This window comes from Equus asinus, chromosome 10, assembly GCF_041296235.1.
Source record: "Equus asinus isolate D_3611 breed Donkey chromosome 10, EquAss-T2T_v2, whole genome shotgun sequence".
NCBI lineage: Eukaryota > Metazoa > Chordata > Mammalia > Perissodactyla > Equidae > Equus > Equus asinus.
In genome coordinates this window covers 62,211,638-62,228,621 of record NC_091799.1, presented here as the reverse complement: position 1 = coordinate 62,228,621, position 16,984 = coordinate 62,211,638, and positions in this window count along the sequence as shown.

Here is a 16,984-nt window from a genome sequence, read left to right as displayed (position 1 = left end):
TCCCTTTTTTACTAAAATATTACATTATAGGTTATAGATAGAAGAAACTTTAAAAAAAATACCTCTGGATGGTAAGATTAAGGCTGATATTTATTTTCTTCTTTCTGTTTACTTTTATTTTCCACAATGAACAAGCATCACATTTGTAAAAAGGAAAATATATATGTATTTATGTATATATACATATATGTGGATATATATGTACACCCACACACACGTTTGAGTTTAAACTGTTAGAGCACTAGAAACCGTAAAGGAAATTAGAATCTCGATCTAAAATGATCATGAGCATCCATTACCCATTTCTTAGAAACCTCTACACACTGTGAAGTCCCTGAAGAATCTTCTCCTTCCTTTGATGAAGCAGCAACAAAGGGATTAGAGCAGCAACAAAAACCTGTTTCTAGACAAACAGTCCTTGTTGGACAACCAATCACACTGTCTTCCTTTATTTTCTATCCCCCCAAAAATCCAGGTAAGAAGGGGGAACCAACAATACAGCTTCACAGTAACGCTTTCCTAACAGAATATTTTCTGCTGTTTTTCACAACTTCAGCAGCTTGGAGAGCCGAAGAAACATCCTGAGGACTGTCCTGGAAGGTTATTTTAAACATCAGCATCGTTCTTATCAGGTAAAGATAGCATTTCCTTGGGGGGACTCGAATGGTTCCTTCAGAGTGGTTCCGGTCTCTGAGGCAAATATGGATCCATGCACTGTGCTGGGGAGTATTTGCCAGGGAGACTATGAATGCCCAGGTACACACGCTGTATGTGTTTTGCTACAAATGTTTTCCCAGTAAACAAGAATGGAGCCATCAAAAGAAAGGGAACACTCATTTTAAATCAATTAAATTCAAACAGAAATGCTTCCTTTGGGTATGGTTGCCTTGTAATAAGCACATTAATTTTGGAGACTTGTATTATTTACCCACAAACTGTTTTTGAAGCATCTGTGGCATTGAGAAGTTCAAGTCAAAGTGGTCTCTCCTGTAGCTCCTTCCCCGTCCATGAATTACGGAGGGTGGAATTTAAAGGCGCCATTATTGTTCGTCATCCTGCCCTAGTCGATGCAAATGCAAACTCGATCATTGTTGCACAATAGAGCATTCCTATATAACGTTCATTGACATGAAAGGGGTTGCCCAGGAAATCAGGAATCACATGCTTCCGTGGGTCCCTCTTCTGGTCACATTAGGACCACTAGACAGACGGAAATGGTTCAAGATCACCTGCTGGCCAGGATATCAGTCTGGGCAGGAGAATGGACTCTGGACTCTGGGTTCGTCCAAAAGGAAGGAGATTCCATCCTGCAACTCATTAAAATGTGCTTGTGGCCCTGAGCGGCCTCAGTCACTGGGGTCACATGCGAAGGGAAAGAGAGCAGAGCTTGAGTCCTTGCCAACCCAGCTCAGTCAAAGGGAGGGTCACGGTGTCGAGCCTCCAGGGAGGAAAATAGTTGGATCACTTGCAAGAAAAGAAAAAGATCTCAGAGATGACAACCGTAGCCCAGCGCCTTAAACAGAACAAAGGTGGTACAAGGACCCCTGCAAATGGCTGCTCACCTTCCAGTGCATGCGTCACTTAACATCCAGGGTTTTGGGTTTAGATTTGCTGTCATTGCTTTTACTGTTGTCTGGGGTGAGTTATTGGACTGAAAGCAATTTAGATATTGTCTCCCTCTATGGGGTTCTGCAGCCAAAAAGAGATTGATGAAAAGCAGGAGTTTGGGGTGAGTGATTCCAACATAGCCTTCCTCAGAGCAATACAAATGATAAGGCTGTTCCTTGGGAAAACAACAGGCCATAAGAGCGATTTCATTGTCTCCCATGGGGAAGGGTGGGCATAAACATTAAGTACAGTTCACGACATTGGGCGATGACGGATGGGAGGATGCTACAGTCTTCTTTCCTCTTTAAGGCCTTCTCAACGTTTGCAGAAGCTGTATTCTTATACAGTCCAGGAGGCAGCAAGCCAACCGAGCACCGTAGTCTGTGACATTGGGACAGCACTTTAAATTTTACCAGACACTTTCACACACGTGATCGCAACTGACCCTCAAACTCACAGCCTGGATAGGTGAGGCAAGCACTCCTATTTTACTAATGAAGAAACTGACGTTCAGAGAGGTAAATGACTTGCCTCAGGTTACCCAGCCAAGAATATTACTTCTGATACAACAGCGTGTCCACTCAGAGTGAAGTCAGGAGACTGGACGTCTGTTATTTGTTTCTAACCAACTGTTTAAGGAACATGTGGTATACCTCGGTTCCCTTTCTATACAATGGGATTATCAATAATAGTGTAACAATCCCTATTTTTAAAAAAACAGCTGTATGACTGAAACCTGGCAACACTTTTTAAAGCCTGTCAGGATAAATTAGAAGCTCCGAGGAATACTTTAACCTGTTCTGTGAGTCCAAGAAGAACAGCAACTACTGACTGAGAGACAGTCCCCACACACACTCCATTTTCAGCCACTGTTTAAACATAAAGAGTTACAACTTCATTCTACGGGAAAAGAAATCTCACCTTAACCTTGGATTTCTGTTTACAAATATTTTTGTAAAAATTATTTACAAGGAACAACACTAACTTGCATTTGTGGGTTGCATTAGCGACAGTCAAGTGCTTTTACGTACCTGGTTTAATCCTCATTCCACCTTGAAGATAGAAAGAGATGAACATTCTTACCACCGACACCGGAGCCTCGTTGGGAAGGTGAGCACGCTAAGATTGCGAGAGATCAAGGGTGGCGCCTGGAACACACTTAGCCTTGGAGCTGGGAAACCTGGGCTTGAAGAGCAGCTCCACCACTTGCTAGTGTAAAGGCCTGCAGCAATCTCCTAAATCTCCCTGAGCCTCCAGGAAAAATCAGAGAATTTACAAGAGAGCCAGTTAGTTACCCGCTCTCTCTCAGCCCTGCAGCCACCCTTCTCCATTTAGCTGCGTAAAGCTAGAGCTAGAAACTTGCAACCCACATGGCCAGGCTCCCTCGCTGCTGACTTCCTATGAGTTTCTACCCATAGGAAGCACTGGTGCAAGATCAGAGGGTGGGAGCAGAGGAGAAGCTGTTCCTTCCTGCTTTGGCAGCGGCTCTGGAGGTGGGTGCCTCCCCCTGTGATTCTAGCTCCTGACGTGGGGCTCCTCTGCGTGGTTCCAGCCCAGCAGCAATGGTGCTCTAAGACTTTACGAACTAGATCTCCCCACTCTTGTTCCCCCAGAGCTGGAAGCAGGACAGATTCCTGAAGTTACTGGTTTCTTGGTATCACCGCTTATTTTTCATTGCTCTCCCAGCACCTAATCCTTCCATTTGTTCTTATAATCCATTCAAAACATGCGTAACCAATTTTTTTGTATCAAACTTGTTTGAAATATCTAGAAGGAGCTTGATTTTCTCAAATGCACCCTGACTGATATACAAAAGAACCTAACACATTAACTGCCACATTGTTTGTGTGCAAGCATCGAAACCAGTAAAAATAAAAAGACTTGACTTTCACTGGCTACACTGGGAAGCACAAGGGCGATCCGCTCTCCGCTGCCCTGCCATTAGAACTTTGTGTTAGGTGTGATCGCTGCCTGAGCATCGTCTCCAGTCACAGAATGCTTCCAAATCTCTAGAAGTTTAAGATTTTTTTAATGATGCATGCACCGATTTAATGTAATTTCCAAAACAGGGATGATAAAAATACTGACCTACCTCATAGAGCTGGTTGGAACAACTAATTAGCTCTCATAAAAACACTTCAACCACCTAAAGTACCTCATAAAAGTTTATTATGAGTAGTAATACTAATAGTTAACCATATAATGATGGGCATCGAATGGGCGCGCTCCACAGCTGATGCTGTTTTAAATTCTCTTTACGATCTCACTGTTGTTTAGCAGTTCATATGTTGAAAGCTCTTCACAGCTGTAAATTAGTTAATCCCCATGACACTCACTCCTGAGAGAGAGGTCAGTATTACTTCTATTACTATGGCAACAAATCCTATGTAAATGCCCAATGATAGAAGTTGGAGATGAGAAACAAGAAAGGTTAAGTGACTCGTTCAAGGCCACACATCAAGTAAGTGGCAGGGTCGACTTTGAAATGCAGAGGTGCTGACCCCAAAGGGCACTCCCATGCACCTGGTCGACTCTGAGGGGATCATTGACATTCATTTGCTTAGAAATTCAGTGAAACAGAAAATATCAATATGGTCTACATCTGGGAACAAAATACGAACAATTATAATTTGCAGGCATATAATTCAATGACTATATTTTGTTAGTCCATCAACGAGAGGCAGTAGCAGGCAATGTAGCATGAATTCTGAAGACAGACTGTTCAGATTCATACCCCCAACTCAGCCTCTGTCGCATCCTTGCTGTGCAAACTTGGACAAGTTGCTTCACTTCTTTGAACCTCAGTTTCAGAGCCTAATGGTAGTAAAATGAAGCTAATAATGGGATCTACTTCATATGGTTTCTGTGAGGATTTACTGTAAGTAGACAGAAGCATTGAATGAGCATCAGCTAATGTTAGATTGACAGAACCTCTTACACAAAAATATTTCTTGCTTTCCAACAATGTTGTAGCAAGCACAGAGATGCTTAAGACAGAATCCCTGCCCTCAAGGAGCTTCCAGTATAATGGGTTTGCACAATGTGTAACTTGCCAAACCATCTACGAGGGCTGGGTGATACGTGACTCTGAGTGTCCGGGCAAGGTTCCATGTTTTCCAAGCAAGTGACCTAATTCCTCAATTCTCTGATGGGGAGTGCTCAACCTGCTCCCTCCTTCACCTGTCCTTGGGTTTCTGTTTCCATTTAACTAACTTTATTTACGCTTTTGTAAAAAGGCAGGACACAATCAACAGTCACTAAAAGGTACCATGTGTTAGCGAGAGTGCCAAGGGTGCTCAGAGGAAAGCAGGATCATTTCTGGCAAAGTGTCCAGGCAAGAGGTGGTGCTTGAATTTGGTCTTGAAAGATAAATCTGATTCTAGAACCCCAAAATGCTGTGAGAGTTGGTGGGTGAGGTGAGGAGGGTGGGTTGAGGGAGCGGGTGGCCAAAGAACAGTGGGATAGGAGTTTGAGGAGGAAGGGTGACAGGATGTTTATCAAACACTTGTGACGATCCAGCAGGTGTGTTATCGCCCTTCAATTGCTTAACAAAGGTCACGTAACTGGTAGATGACCCAGCTTGGACTCAAATCAGTTCACCTTCTCTGAGTTTGAGGCCATGGAAAAGAAACATTGATGACTTTAAGAGTGGAGAGTGTGACACAACGTGGGACTTTTTTGGCGGTGGGGGGGGGCGGAGATTAGCCCTGAGCTAACTGCCACCAATCCTCCTCTTTTCGCTGAGGAAGACTGGCCCTGAGCTAACATCCATGCCCATCTTCCTCTACTTTATATGTGGGACACCTACCATAGCATGGCTTTCCAAGCGGTGCCACGTCCGCACCCGGGATCTGAACCGGTGAACCCAGGGCCTCCGAAGTGGAATGTGCACACTTAACTGCTGCACCACCAAGCCAGCCCCCAAAAGTGGGACTTTTGCAAGATTATTCTACGTATAGTGTTTAGAGAGGATTGAATAGACAGTCTGGGAAAAGCCAGATAGGGAAGTCTACACTATGTGAGGAGTGATGCAAGCTGGAACAGCATGGTGATGTAAGACTGGAAGGGAAGGGGTGGATGGGAATGCTGCACAGAGATTGTCAGCCCTAACTGCATATAGAGTCACCCAGAGATATTTAGAAAACTACTAACGTGTAAACTCCCTGACTATTGTATACACAATAGGTGGGAATCAAAGGATGCTCTTTAAAGCTTTCACTAAAAGGAAACCAGACAGAAAAAGTTAAATAAAAAACAGGAAACTAAGGGCATCTTTTTTTTGTGGTAAAAACACATATCATAAAATTTACTAGCTTAACCATTTCCAAGTATACAGTTCAACAGTGTTAAGTATATTTACATTGTTGTGAAACAGACCTCCAGAACCTCTTGATCTTGAAGAACTGAAATTCTATGCCCATTAAACAACAACTTCCCTTTACACCCAGTCCCTGGTAACCATCATTTTACTTTCTACACTTATGAATTTGACTGCTTTAGATACCTCGTATCAGTATTTGTTCTTTCGTAACTGACATTTCACTTCCATGCTCATCCATGTTCATCCGTGTTGTAGCATGTGTCAGAATTTTATTCCTTTGTAAGGCTGCATAGTATTCCTGTGTGTGTGTGTGTGTGTGTGTGTGTAGCACATTTTGTTTACACATTCATCTGTTGGACATTTGGGTTGCTTCCACTTCTTGGCTATTGTGAATAGTACTGCTTTGAACGTGAGAATGCAAGTATCTCTTTGAGACTCTCCTTCCAGTTCTTTCGAGTATATACCCAGAAGTGGGATTGCTGGATTGTATAGTAGTTCTATTTTTAATTTTTTGAGGACTTGCCATACTGTTTTCCATAGCAGTTGCACCATTTTGCAATCCCCCCAACAATGCACACAGGTTTCAACTTCTCCATATCTCTACCAACGCTTGCTATTTTCTGTTTTTTTGATAGTAGCCACCCTAATGGCTGTGACTAAGGGCATTTTTAAAAGGTATAAATGCAAAGATAATCTCTAAAACAAAAATATGTATCATCCTAAATACCAAGATAATTAAAAAAGGAAAGAAAACACATTATGTAGAGAAACATAGCAAATATAAGAAATATAATAACAATAATATCATAAAATAATGTGGCAGAGTTGCCATCAAAGCACATCAGCTTTTTCAATAAATATGTATAGACTTAACTCACTTGCTAAAAGATTTTCTACTTGGCTCACAAAGCAAGACCCAACTATATGCTTTATGCAAAACACACTTAATACAGAGTAAATCAGAAAGGCTAAAAATAAAGGAATGGGCAAAGATATTCCAGGCAAATGGAAACAATAAAAAAGCAGGGGCCACAATCCTGATGTCATCACATATGTTCCTGGGAAAGCAAACTGCAATGTGTCCACGTCCAACTCCTCATTCGAGTAGAGGTACTGTGGCTATGAGAGGGAGTGCTCCTATTCTTAGGAAGAGCAGACTGAAGGACTTCTACCGGTAAAGGACTTGCTTTCAAAGGGCTCAGAACAAATAGAAAGAACGATAAAGCAAATGATGCAAAATGTAAACAGTGAACCAAGAAAATGTGTGAGTTCATTGGACCTTTTTTGCAACTTTTCTGTAAGCTTAAATTTTATCCAAATAAGTTTTTTTAAAAACATAACACCCAGCTCTAACTCCCCAGAAAGTCTAATTCTCTTAGCTTCTAAATGGAACCTGGACCGTAGTAGTTTTTAAAGCTGTCCGTGGGATTCTAATGTAACTTCGGGGATGAAAGCCAACGGACTAATCTGTGGGACTTCTTTACTGACCAGTGTGTGTGGCAACAGAAAGGAAGAAATCAAAGAAGATTACAGCAGGCAGAAAAACTGCCCCCAAATATATCTCGGTCTTTATCCCTGGGACCTGTGAACATTACCTTATATGGCAAAAAGGGACTTTGCAGATGTGGTTAAATTAAGGGTGTGAGACAGGGAGATTATTCTGGATTCTCTAGGCATGCCCTCAATGTAATCACAAGTGTCTTCGTAAAGGAAGGCAGAGGGAGATTTGACTACAGAAGAGGAAGTAAGAGATGTGACAATGGAAGCAAGAGGTTGGAATGCTGCAGCCGTGAGCCAAGGATGCCAGCAGCCACCAGAAACTCAGAGAGGCAAGGAACAAATTCTCTCCTGGAGCCTCCAGAAGGAACCAGCCCTTGATTTTACACCTTGATTTTAGTCCTCTAAGACTCATTTCAGACTTTCAGCCTTCAGAACTATCAGAGAATAAATTTGTGTTATTTTAGGCCACTAAGTTTGTGGTAATTTGTCACAGCAGCAATAGAAAACGAAGACAAAGACTGGAATGTTTTAGAGGTAAAGGGACAAAAGTGGTGCCATAAATAGAAGTATGACTTTTCCTGTGCAAGAGGGTGAGTTTTATAGCCATTCTTTTTCTGAAGCCTAGAGAAAGAAAGTGGGTAATTAATGGATGAGACATTTCAACAAATTTCTGGAAGATGGAAAGTGGTTGGGAGCCTGCTGAGAGAGGAAACAGAGACATGGACCCACAGCCCAAAGCATCTGACTGAGGAGGCTGCAGGGGAGGCGGAACCTGATCTGCCCAGAGCAGACCATGCAAGCCTCCAAACTTAGAGCCAGCGTTGAAGACCGAGGGGACCGGTGACATGCTGGGCTAGCAGGAGGAGTCTTTGAATGTTTATACACAAAATAGTTGTATTAGGGAGCACCATCTCCCCTTTTCTCTCCCCTTTTGCTACAGTTAGCCCAGGATTTGTCCTTGACAAACATTCTGGAGGGCTCTTCTTTAAGGAAACTGAGTAAATATCGATTGGAAGAAGCTAAAGTTCTGTGTTGGATGTTATTGCCCGAAGATAAGTCTTCTTCACTCTGACCTGAGGAGGGGCTCTCAGCCTGCTCATACCGGAGCTGATCCTGCCCATGATGTACCCTGGACCTGGACACAGTGATCAAGCAGAAGACCTTCTTCCACAGGGCAGAGGAAATCCATATCCACCACTTAGTCCTTTTCTTTTAAACTTGAATAAGCAACGTGAGTTCATTGGAAACTCCAAAGGGAAAAGGCAACAGAAGAAACAACCAAAAGATGTTTGAGAAACTCGTGGATCAATTATGAAGCATTCTATGACTTTAAGCAATTGTTGCAGTGTAAGAGAAGGGAAACCTTTTGACCTTGAAGCCACAACCATTGTAGTATCTTGAGGACACTTCACTGGGCTTGTAAAGAAGGAATTGCAATCCTAACATAGCAACTTGGCTTTGCAGTGAACAATATTCACCTAGTTACAATAACGTCAATGCTGTTTTTTGGTTTTCAATCTACGGTAAAAGCTCACAAGAGTTAATTGTGGTTTCAGGACAGATGTAAATGTTAACCACCTCGACAAGGCAAAGGTTGAAACGTGGCTGAGACGAGGTGGGAGTTGGCAAGGGAAGAGTGGAACAGAGATACGTAATAAAGAGAACAAAACAGGAAATAGAGAGATATAAATATAGCACCTAATGTCACAATGTTATCTGACAAAATAACTCAGAAGTAAGGAACATAAAGATCAAGTAGCGCAGGGCTCAAATGGTGGGGGTAACACAAGTGAGCTGAGTCTTGGTCTTTCGTGGCTGAGAGTCAACAGATATTGCTTAAAGTAAAAAAAAAAAAAAATCAAGAAATGGAAGTACATTATTTAGAGAAGGCTTGAACTCAAAAGCCTGGACATAAGAGGTCTCTTCTAGAGAGTGGACTGGGATGGAGAAAGGAGCTCAATAGATTGTTGCTTTTTGTCATGAACTCTTCTGTTCTATGTGATTTTTCTTTTTACCACATGCATGTATTTCTCTAAGAAACATAAGCTTTAAAAGGATAATGCGCTAAGGACATAGTAGATCCTCAATTAGTGGCAGTCTAGTGTTATTTTCCAGATGGCTCAGTATCTTAAATTACTTTGAGGCCATTATTTAAGGACCGATCACGGTTATACACTCTCATAGTTGTAGACTCTATAGTTAATCACCGTATTCTTATGTTGATAAAAAGGATGTAGGAAAGAAAGAGAAGGAGGAAGGGACAAGGAAATAATAGGGAACTCAAGGTAGAAGAGCTGTTGAGAGGGTCCCATTGCTGAGCTCAGACTTAGAGTGAGCTGGTGAGTCCTCTGGGTGGAGATTTCCAACAGGAAGTAGAGCTCTGGAGGGCAGCCATAGCTCAGAGGCACCTTTGGGGCCTCAGGCACATAGACCAGGACACTCTTAAAGTGGTGGAGGCACGAGCTCTGCTCTAGTCCCCTTGCCTCCTTTCCCAAACAGGCTTTCTCCTGGCACCCTCCAGCCCCACCCACACTCCCCTCCTGTCTCTACCATTCTACCAACGGGCAAGGCCCTTCCCAAGTGCCACCTTCCTGAAGGCTTTCCCAACAATCTCAGCCCTTACTAACCTCCTCTTGATGAACTCCATGGGGCTCAACACTTTCACTCTCAACAACAGTCAGTACCGCACGCTTTACAAATTGTTTGGGTATGCTAACCCTTTCTTCTCAACTAGATCATAAGATTTTTTAAGGGGAGAAGCCATGACATCCTTCTTTTGTCTCTTCTAGAGAACCTAGGCCAGTGTTAGGCTTCAAATAAGAAAGTACAACTCTAGTTGTAGCAGAAAGTAGTGGAGGAAGTTCTCATTTTAACTGAAACAAGTTTCTTTCCCTTCCTTGCCCTGAATTGTGACGCAGGGAACCTAACACACTTCACCTGTCAGTTTTGTAACCTGGTTGTGACTGCCAGGGCCCCACACAAAGCCAGTCACCTTTTATTCTCTGAGACAGGCAGCCCGGAGTGATGAGGGTTGGGGACCCAAGGGAGAACAGGCACAGCATTATGGCTGCCTTTTGTTTCAGCAGAGACCACCCCTCCTCAAGCGCAGAATCATCCAGATAGCAGGTGCAAGTTCATTACCCATAGGTCAGAGGGGGTCATGATGTGTGACTTAACTTTTGTTGCTAAGAGAACAGGGATCCTATGGAAAGCACACGGGCAGGACTTGACGTGATCCAGAGAGAAAGGGCAGCTTGCCTGGCATCCAGTGTCCTCACTTCCACCCTTCCTCCCCCTCTACTCTCCATACAGATGCCACTGCCTGAAATATGAGTTCTTCCAATTATTTTAGTGTGTATGCCAAGGTCACTTTCTTTTATTCATTTTAGCAGACTTCTTTCAAGCTCAGGTCAAGACCTCTGCTCTCAAAGGAAGCATGTCAACATTTCTTCCCCTTGTTGCCCCTCACATCACGGCAACCACTCACAACGTGTGTTTATCCAGAAAGCCCCAGGCAGCCAACCTGCTCAGACAAGCCGAACGGAAAACTCTTCTGTGCGCCGGAGAATGGAGTTTTGGCGTGCCCTCTGGCCCTGAAAATAACAATGGTTTTGCTATGAAGATATATTTACCTTCAAAGCTTTGTTCCCACAAGTGTATAGAAATACAGACTCACACACGCTCCTGACTTAACGGCCTTTTCTCCCTTGTTCATGAAAAGAATTCACGGCCGACGGGACACACCTGGTGAGTCTGAGGGAGAAGAAATCTATCAGTCATTCTTCTCCGACTTCTTTCAATTTGACAGGGAAGTCTGAATCAAAGAGAACACTTCCATGGCAATAAAGAAGAAACCAAGAGTCAAGTAGCAGTGAATGATTAAATCGCACGTTTTAACCATTCCTTCCGCGTTGCAACACTTTCACCTAGAGCACCCTTGTAATTGTGCTACGGCACCATTTATTATTTACAATTGCCTTATTTTCTTCTGAGATCAGGCTTCGTTTAAAAGTCTATTCAGGACTGGTCATACTTCAACTAAGGGTCAGTTGAAGCTTCTTCTAATCTGCTGTGTGTCAAATGTCATTATGTTACAAGCCCCAACACCAGCACATAAGGAAACATATTCACCTAAATTCAAAGAAGCTGCAATCTCTCTTAACAGAACCTAAATCTCCACAAGGACACGTCAAAGAGAAAGAAATGACGGTCCCACCATTTTCTCTGCTGTCTGATGTACGTGACACTCGTCTCTGGCACGTGAATATTTATGTATACTTTGTGTGAGCCTTGCTAATTGTAATTATGATTGCTTACTACAGTTTCCAAGGTAACAGTTGTCACTGTGATGCCTCACTGCCAACTCAATTTCCATTCTCCTGCTGATATAACAAATATTATGTGACATTTTAACTGAAAATATCTGTAAATGGGCGTCTGAGTGTGGTGTGTTTCTTTAAAAGGGAAGGAAAACAATTATTAGCTTTTCATTATTCATCTCAGTGGCACATTTGATCGGTAATTACTTCAACTTTACATTTAGAAAGGAATGAACTGGGGTCCCACAGGGTCTGGGATTTGGAGGTTCTGGGTTCTCATCCTGCCTCTCCTGGTGACCCTGTGACCTTGGCCCAGGAGCCACGAGCTCATCTGGAAACTGCCACAGTGAATGAAGCACTGCTGTTGGGCGCCCCTTCCCCGCCCCTTCTTTTGACCAGCGTGCACTTGTCACATGGGCACCTTTTATTCCCTGAAACAGGCAGCCTGCCACGACGAGGGCTGGAGCCTGGGGGAGAGCAGACAAAGCAGGTGCTCTTCACTGTGGCTGCCTCTGTGTGCTCCCTAAAGGAGCACAATCATCCAGAGAGCAGGTCAGAAATACCTTGGGAAGAGGAGGCATACCTACAATCCATTCTGGTAATGACCAGGTGAAGGACCTTTTCCTCAGCTCCATAGTGTCCTCTCCTGCCAGGGGTCCAGGCAAGGATCCCACTTTCAGCCCGCTCTGAGATCCCTCTGTGCCTTGGCAGGAGACGTACATCTGATAGACACAATTCACATACATACTCTATCTCTATTTAGTGTGAATATGCACCCAAGGCCAAGAGCTCAGACCACTTTTGGCAGGGCATGATGCCGGAGCCCTGCTCCTGGCTAGCCTTTGTCATGTTCCTAGTGTCTCCACTGGAGTTTCTCACCCTGCCTCCTCACAGCCTGGATTCCTGAACCACTGACTGGCTCTGACCCGGTTTCTGTATCCTGCTGGCTGGTCCTACCTATCCAGGATGCCAGGCCTCACCCACCCCTGGCAACTGAGCGTGTCCTGCCTCCTGGTGCCCACCCAAGACAGCTCCCATGGTCATCTGCTCATCTCAGCTATGTCCACTTCCTGTTCCATTCTCCTTGCCTTGTTTCACCTTCCAGTCTCCTGTAGATCAGAAACCATGCCTTTCCTCTTTTCTCTACCTTCCCATAGGATCTGGTTAGCATTTAATAACTGATCCATTAAATAATTAAATATCAATAAGCAGTCAATATCCACATATGAAATTGTTCAAAGAACAAACTGAATTTGAGCATCTTCAAACCTCCAAAACTTCTTTTGTACCTCCATAATATCATCTTGTAAAATAGTGCTCAAAGCAGTGATTCACAATCACGGACAAGAAAGAAATCTCCTGTGGAGTTTATTAAAAATACAGGTTAAACAGGCTAGCCCCAGTGGCCTAGTGGTTAAGTTTGGCACACCCCGCTCCAGTGGCCCCAGTTTGGTTCCCCGGTGCAGACCTACACCACTCATCAGTGGTCATGCTGTGGCAGCAGCTCACATACAAAATAGAAGACTGGCAACAGATGTTAGCTCAGGGCGAATCTTCCTCAGCAAAAAACGAAAAATGTATATACAGATTATACAAAATCTGAACTAGTTCTGTGAACATATTAAAAAATTGTTAGTTTTATTAGGTGTGATGCTGTCATTGTGGTTATGTTTTTTTAAAAGACTTCTCTACCATTTCACAATGCAGACTGAAATATTTGTTTAGAAAAGATATATCTGCAGCTTGCTTTTAAACAAGTTGTAGAGATGAGAGAGTGGGAGATAGTACTTGTGAAACAAGCTTGGCACAAGTTGGTGATTGTGGAAAAAACTTGCCATTGGGACATACGAGTTCATGCACTATGTTCTCTACTTTTATGTTTGAAATTTGTCATGATAAAAAGTTTTTAAGAGAGGGGGTGGAGCAAAATGGCAGGGTGAGCTGACCCGGGATTCTCTCCCCTCCAAAATACAACAAAAGATTGGAAGAACTGAATTTCAGAGAATAAACATAATGCCAGCTCGTTAGAGACCTACAATACCAAGAAGGCCGAGATCATAAACCTTGCTTACACCTTCGGAGGCACCGGAACCGTAGGAGAGAACATCGCTCCCTCCTCTAGAGTCTGCGATCGCTGCGGCACAGGTCGGGGAGGAGCAGGGGAGGGGCCGTATGACCGGGGGATCATCCAGGACTCCTGCTGCTGATTCAGTGGAGACCCGCTGACGTGGGGAGGGGGGGGCTTCCGTCCGCAGGGACCCCATAAATCAAGGGCCTTGGGAGACCAGAGAACAGAACTCATCTGAACCCAGACTGGCACGTGTGAGTAACAGCCCCTCACCCCCAGCAAAGCCAGTGGGCGCAGCCATCTTGCCCCAAGGCGGAGAGCTCATAACACGCCGCTCTCGACCCCCATCTAGTGGCAACAGGCTGTAACTGCAACTGAATTCTACCACCATGAGAAAAAACCGCTCCTCTACCATCCAGCAATTTATAAAAGCCCCAGACCAGAAGGAAAACAATAAAAACACAGAATTAAGTCCTGAGGACTTGGAATTAGGTAAACTAAGTGATAATGAATTCAGAGCAGCTATAATCAAAAAACTCAATGAGGTAGAGAGAAAGATAGAGAAACAAGCCGAGTTCTGGAGTTACTTCACAAAAGAGATTGAAATCATAAAGAAGAATCAAACAGAATTACTTGAGATGAAAAACACAATGGACCAGATAAAACAGAATACAGATTCCCTGAATGCCCGTGTAGACAACATAGAGGAGAAAATTAGCATAATCAAGGACAGACAGGCTGAATGGCGCCAGACAGAGGAAGAAAGAGAACTAAGAATTAAAAAAAATGAGGAAAATCTCCGAGAGATAATGGATTCAATGAGGAGTAAGAATGTAAGGATCATAGGAATTCCCGAGAATATGGAAAAAGAAAATGGAGCAGAAAGTGTGCTTAACGAAATTATTGAAGAGAACGTCCCAAATCTAGGGATCAATGGAGAAATGTGCGTAGAGGAGGGTTTTAGATCTTCTAGATTTGTCAATGTAAAAAGAGCTACCCCAAGGCACATAGTAGTAAAGTTGGCAAATAGGAATGATAAGGAGAGAATACTCAGGGAAGTAAGGAAAAAAAAGAGAATAACCTATAAAGGAGCCCCTATCAGACTGTCAGCAGATTTCTCTACAGAAATCCTACAAGCTAGGAGAGAATGGAGTGATATATTCAAAGCTTTAAAGGATAAAAAGCTTCAGCCAAGAATACTCTATCCAGCAAGAATTTCCTTCAGATATGAGGGAGAAATTAAATCTTTTCCAGACAAACAAAAGTTAAGGGAATTTGTAACTAAAAGCCCTCCATTACAAGAAATCCTCAAGAAGCCTCTCATACTTGAAAAAAGAAAAAAGGGAGAAAGGGGACACAATCCGGGGCTGGCCCCGTGGCCGAGTGGTTAAGTTCGCGCGCTCCGCTGCAGGCGACCCAGTGTTTCGTCGGTTCAAATCCTGGGCACGGACATGGCAATGCTCGTCAGACCACGCTGAGGCAGCGTCCCACATGCCACAACTAGAGGAACCCACAATGAAGAATACACAACTATGTACCGGGGGGCTTTGGGGAGAAAAAGGAAAAAATAAAATCTTAAAAAAAAAAAAAAAAAAGAAAAAGAAAGGGGACACAATCCACAGACTAGGGAGACTGATGGATAGAACCAGAACAGGATAGCAAATATTCAACTATAGCATTAGGGTAAAGGTAAGGAAACTACCAAAACGAGGACGATCTTAGCACTCTAACTACAAATGAATAAGACGAGTTGGAATAAAAAATGAAAATAATTATTTAGGAGGGGAAGAGCAAAGGGTCTAAATCAGTATTGGTCAAGTAGGTAAGAGACCACCAGAGAATAGACTATATTATACACGAGATTCTAAATACAAACTTCAAGGTAGACACTAAAATAAAGTACAGAACAGAGTCACAAATCATAAATAAGGAAAAATCTAAGAAACCCAGCATAAGAAATTGCAGTATTAAATGGGTAGTCTAAAACACACAGGAAAAGAAACTCAGGAAAACAAGATAATGAGCAACAGATTAACAGCATTAAGTCCACATGCATCAATAATCACTCTCAATGTAAACGGATTGAACTCTCCAATAAAAAGACACAGAGTGGCAAAATGGATTAAAGAACAAGATCCAACAATTTGTTGCCTCCAGGAAACACACCTCAGGCCCAAGGACAAACACAGACTCAGGGTGAAGGGGTGGAGGACAATACTTCAAGCAAATAGCAAGGAAAAAAAGGCAGGTGTTGCAATTCTCATATCAGACCAAGTGGATTTCAAAATAAGACAGGTAAAGAGAGACACAGAGGGACAATATATAATGATCAAAGGGACACTTCATCAAGAAGAAATAACGCTTATAAATATCTATGCACCCAACACAGGAGCACCAAGATTCATAAAGCAACTATTAACAGACCTAAAGGAAGATGTTAAAAACAACACAATAATAGTAGGGGACCTCAACACCCCACTCACATCAATGGACAGATCATCCAGACAGAAAATCAACAAGGAAATAGTGGAGCTAAATGAAAAACTAAAACAATTGGACTTAATAGACATATATAGATCACTCCACCCTGAAAGAGCTGAATACACATTCTTCTCAAGTGCACATGGAACATTCTCTAGGATAGACCATATGTTGGGAAACAAGGCAAGCCTCTACAAATTTAAAAAAATTGAAATAATAACAAGCATCTTCTCAGATCATAGTGCTATAAGGCTAGAAATTAATTACAAGAGAAAAGCTGAGAAAGGCAAAAAGATGTGGAGACTAAACAACACACTACTGAACAAGCAATGGATCACTGAAGAAATTAAAGAAGAAATTAAAAAATACCTGGAAACAAATGAAAATGATAGCATGCCATACCAACTCATATGGGATACAGCAAAAGCTGTATTAAGAGGAAAATTCATCGCAATACAGGCACATCTTAACAAACAAGAAAAATCCCAAATAAGCAACCTTAAAGCACACCTAACTGAACTAGAGAAAAAAGAACAAATGAAGCCCAAGGTCAGCAGAAGGAGAGAAATAATAAAAATCAGAGCAGAAATAAATACTATTGAAACGAAAAAGGCAGTAGAAAGGACCAATGAGACAAAGAGCTGGTTTTTTGAGAAGATAAATAAAATTGACAAACCACTAGCCAGA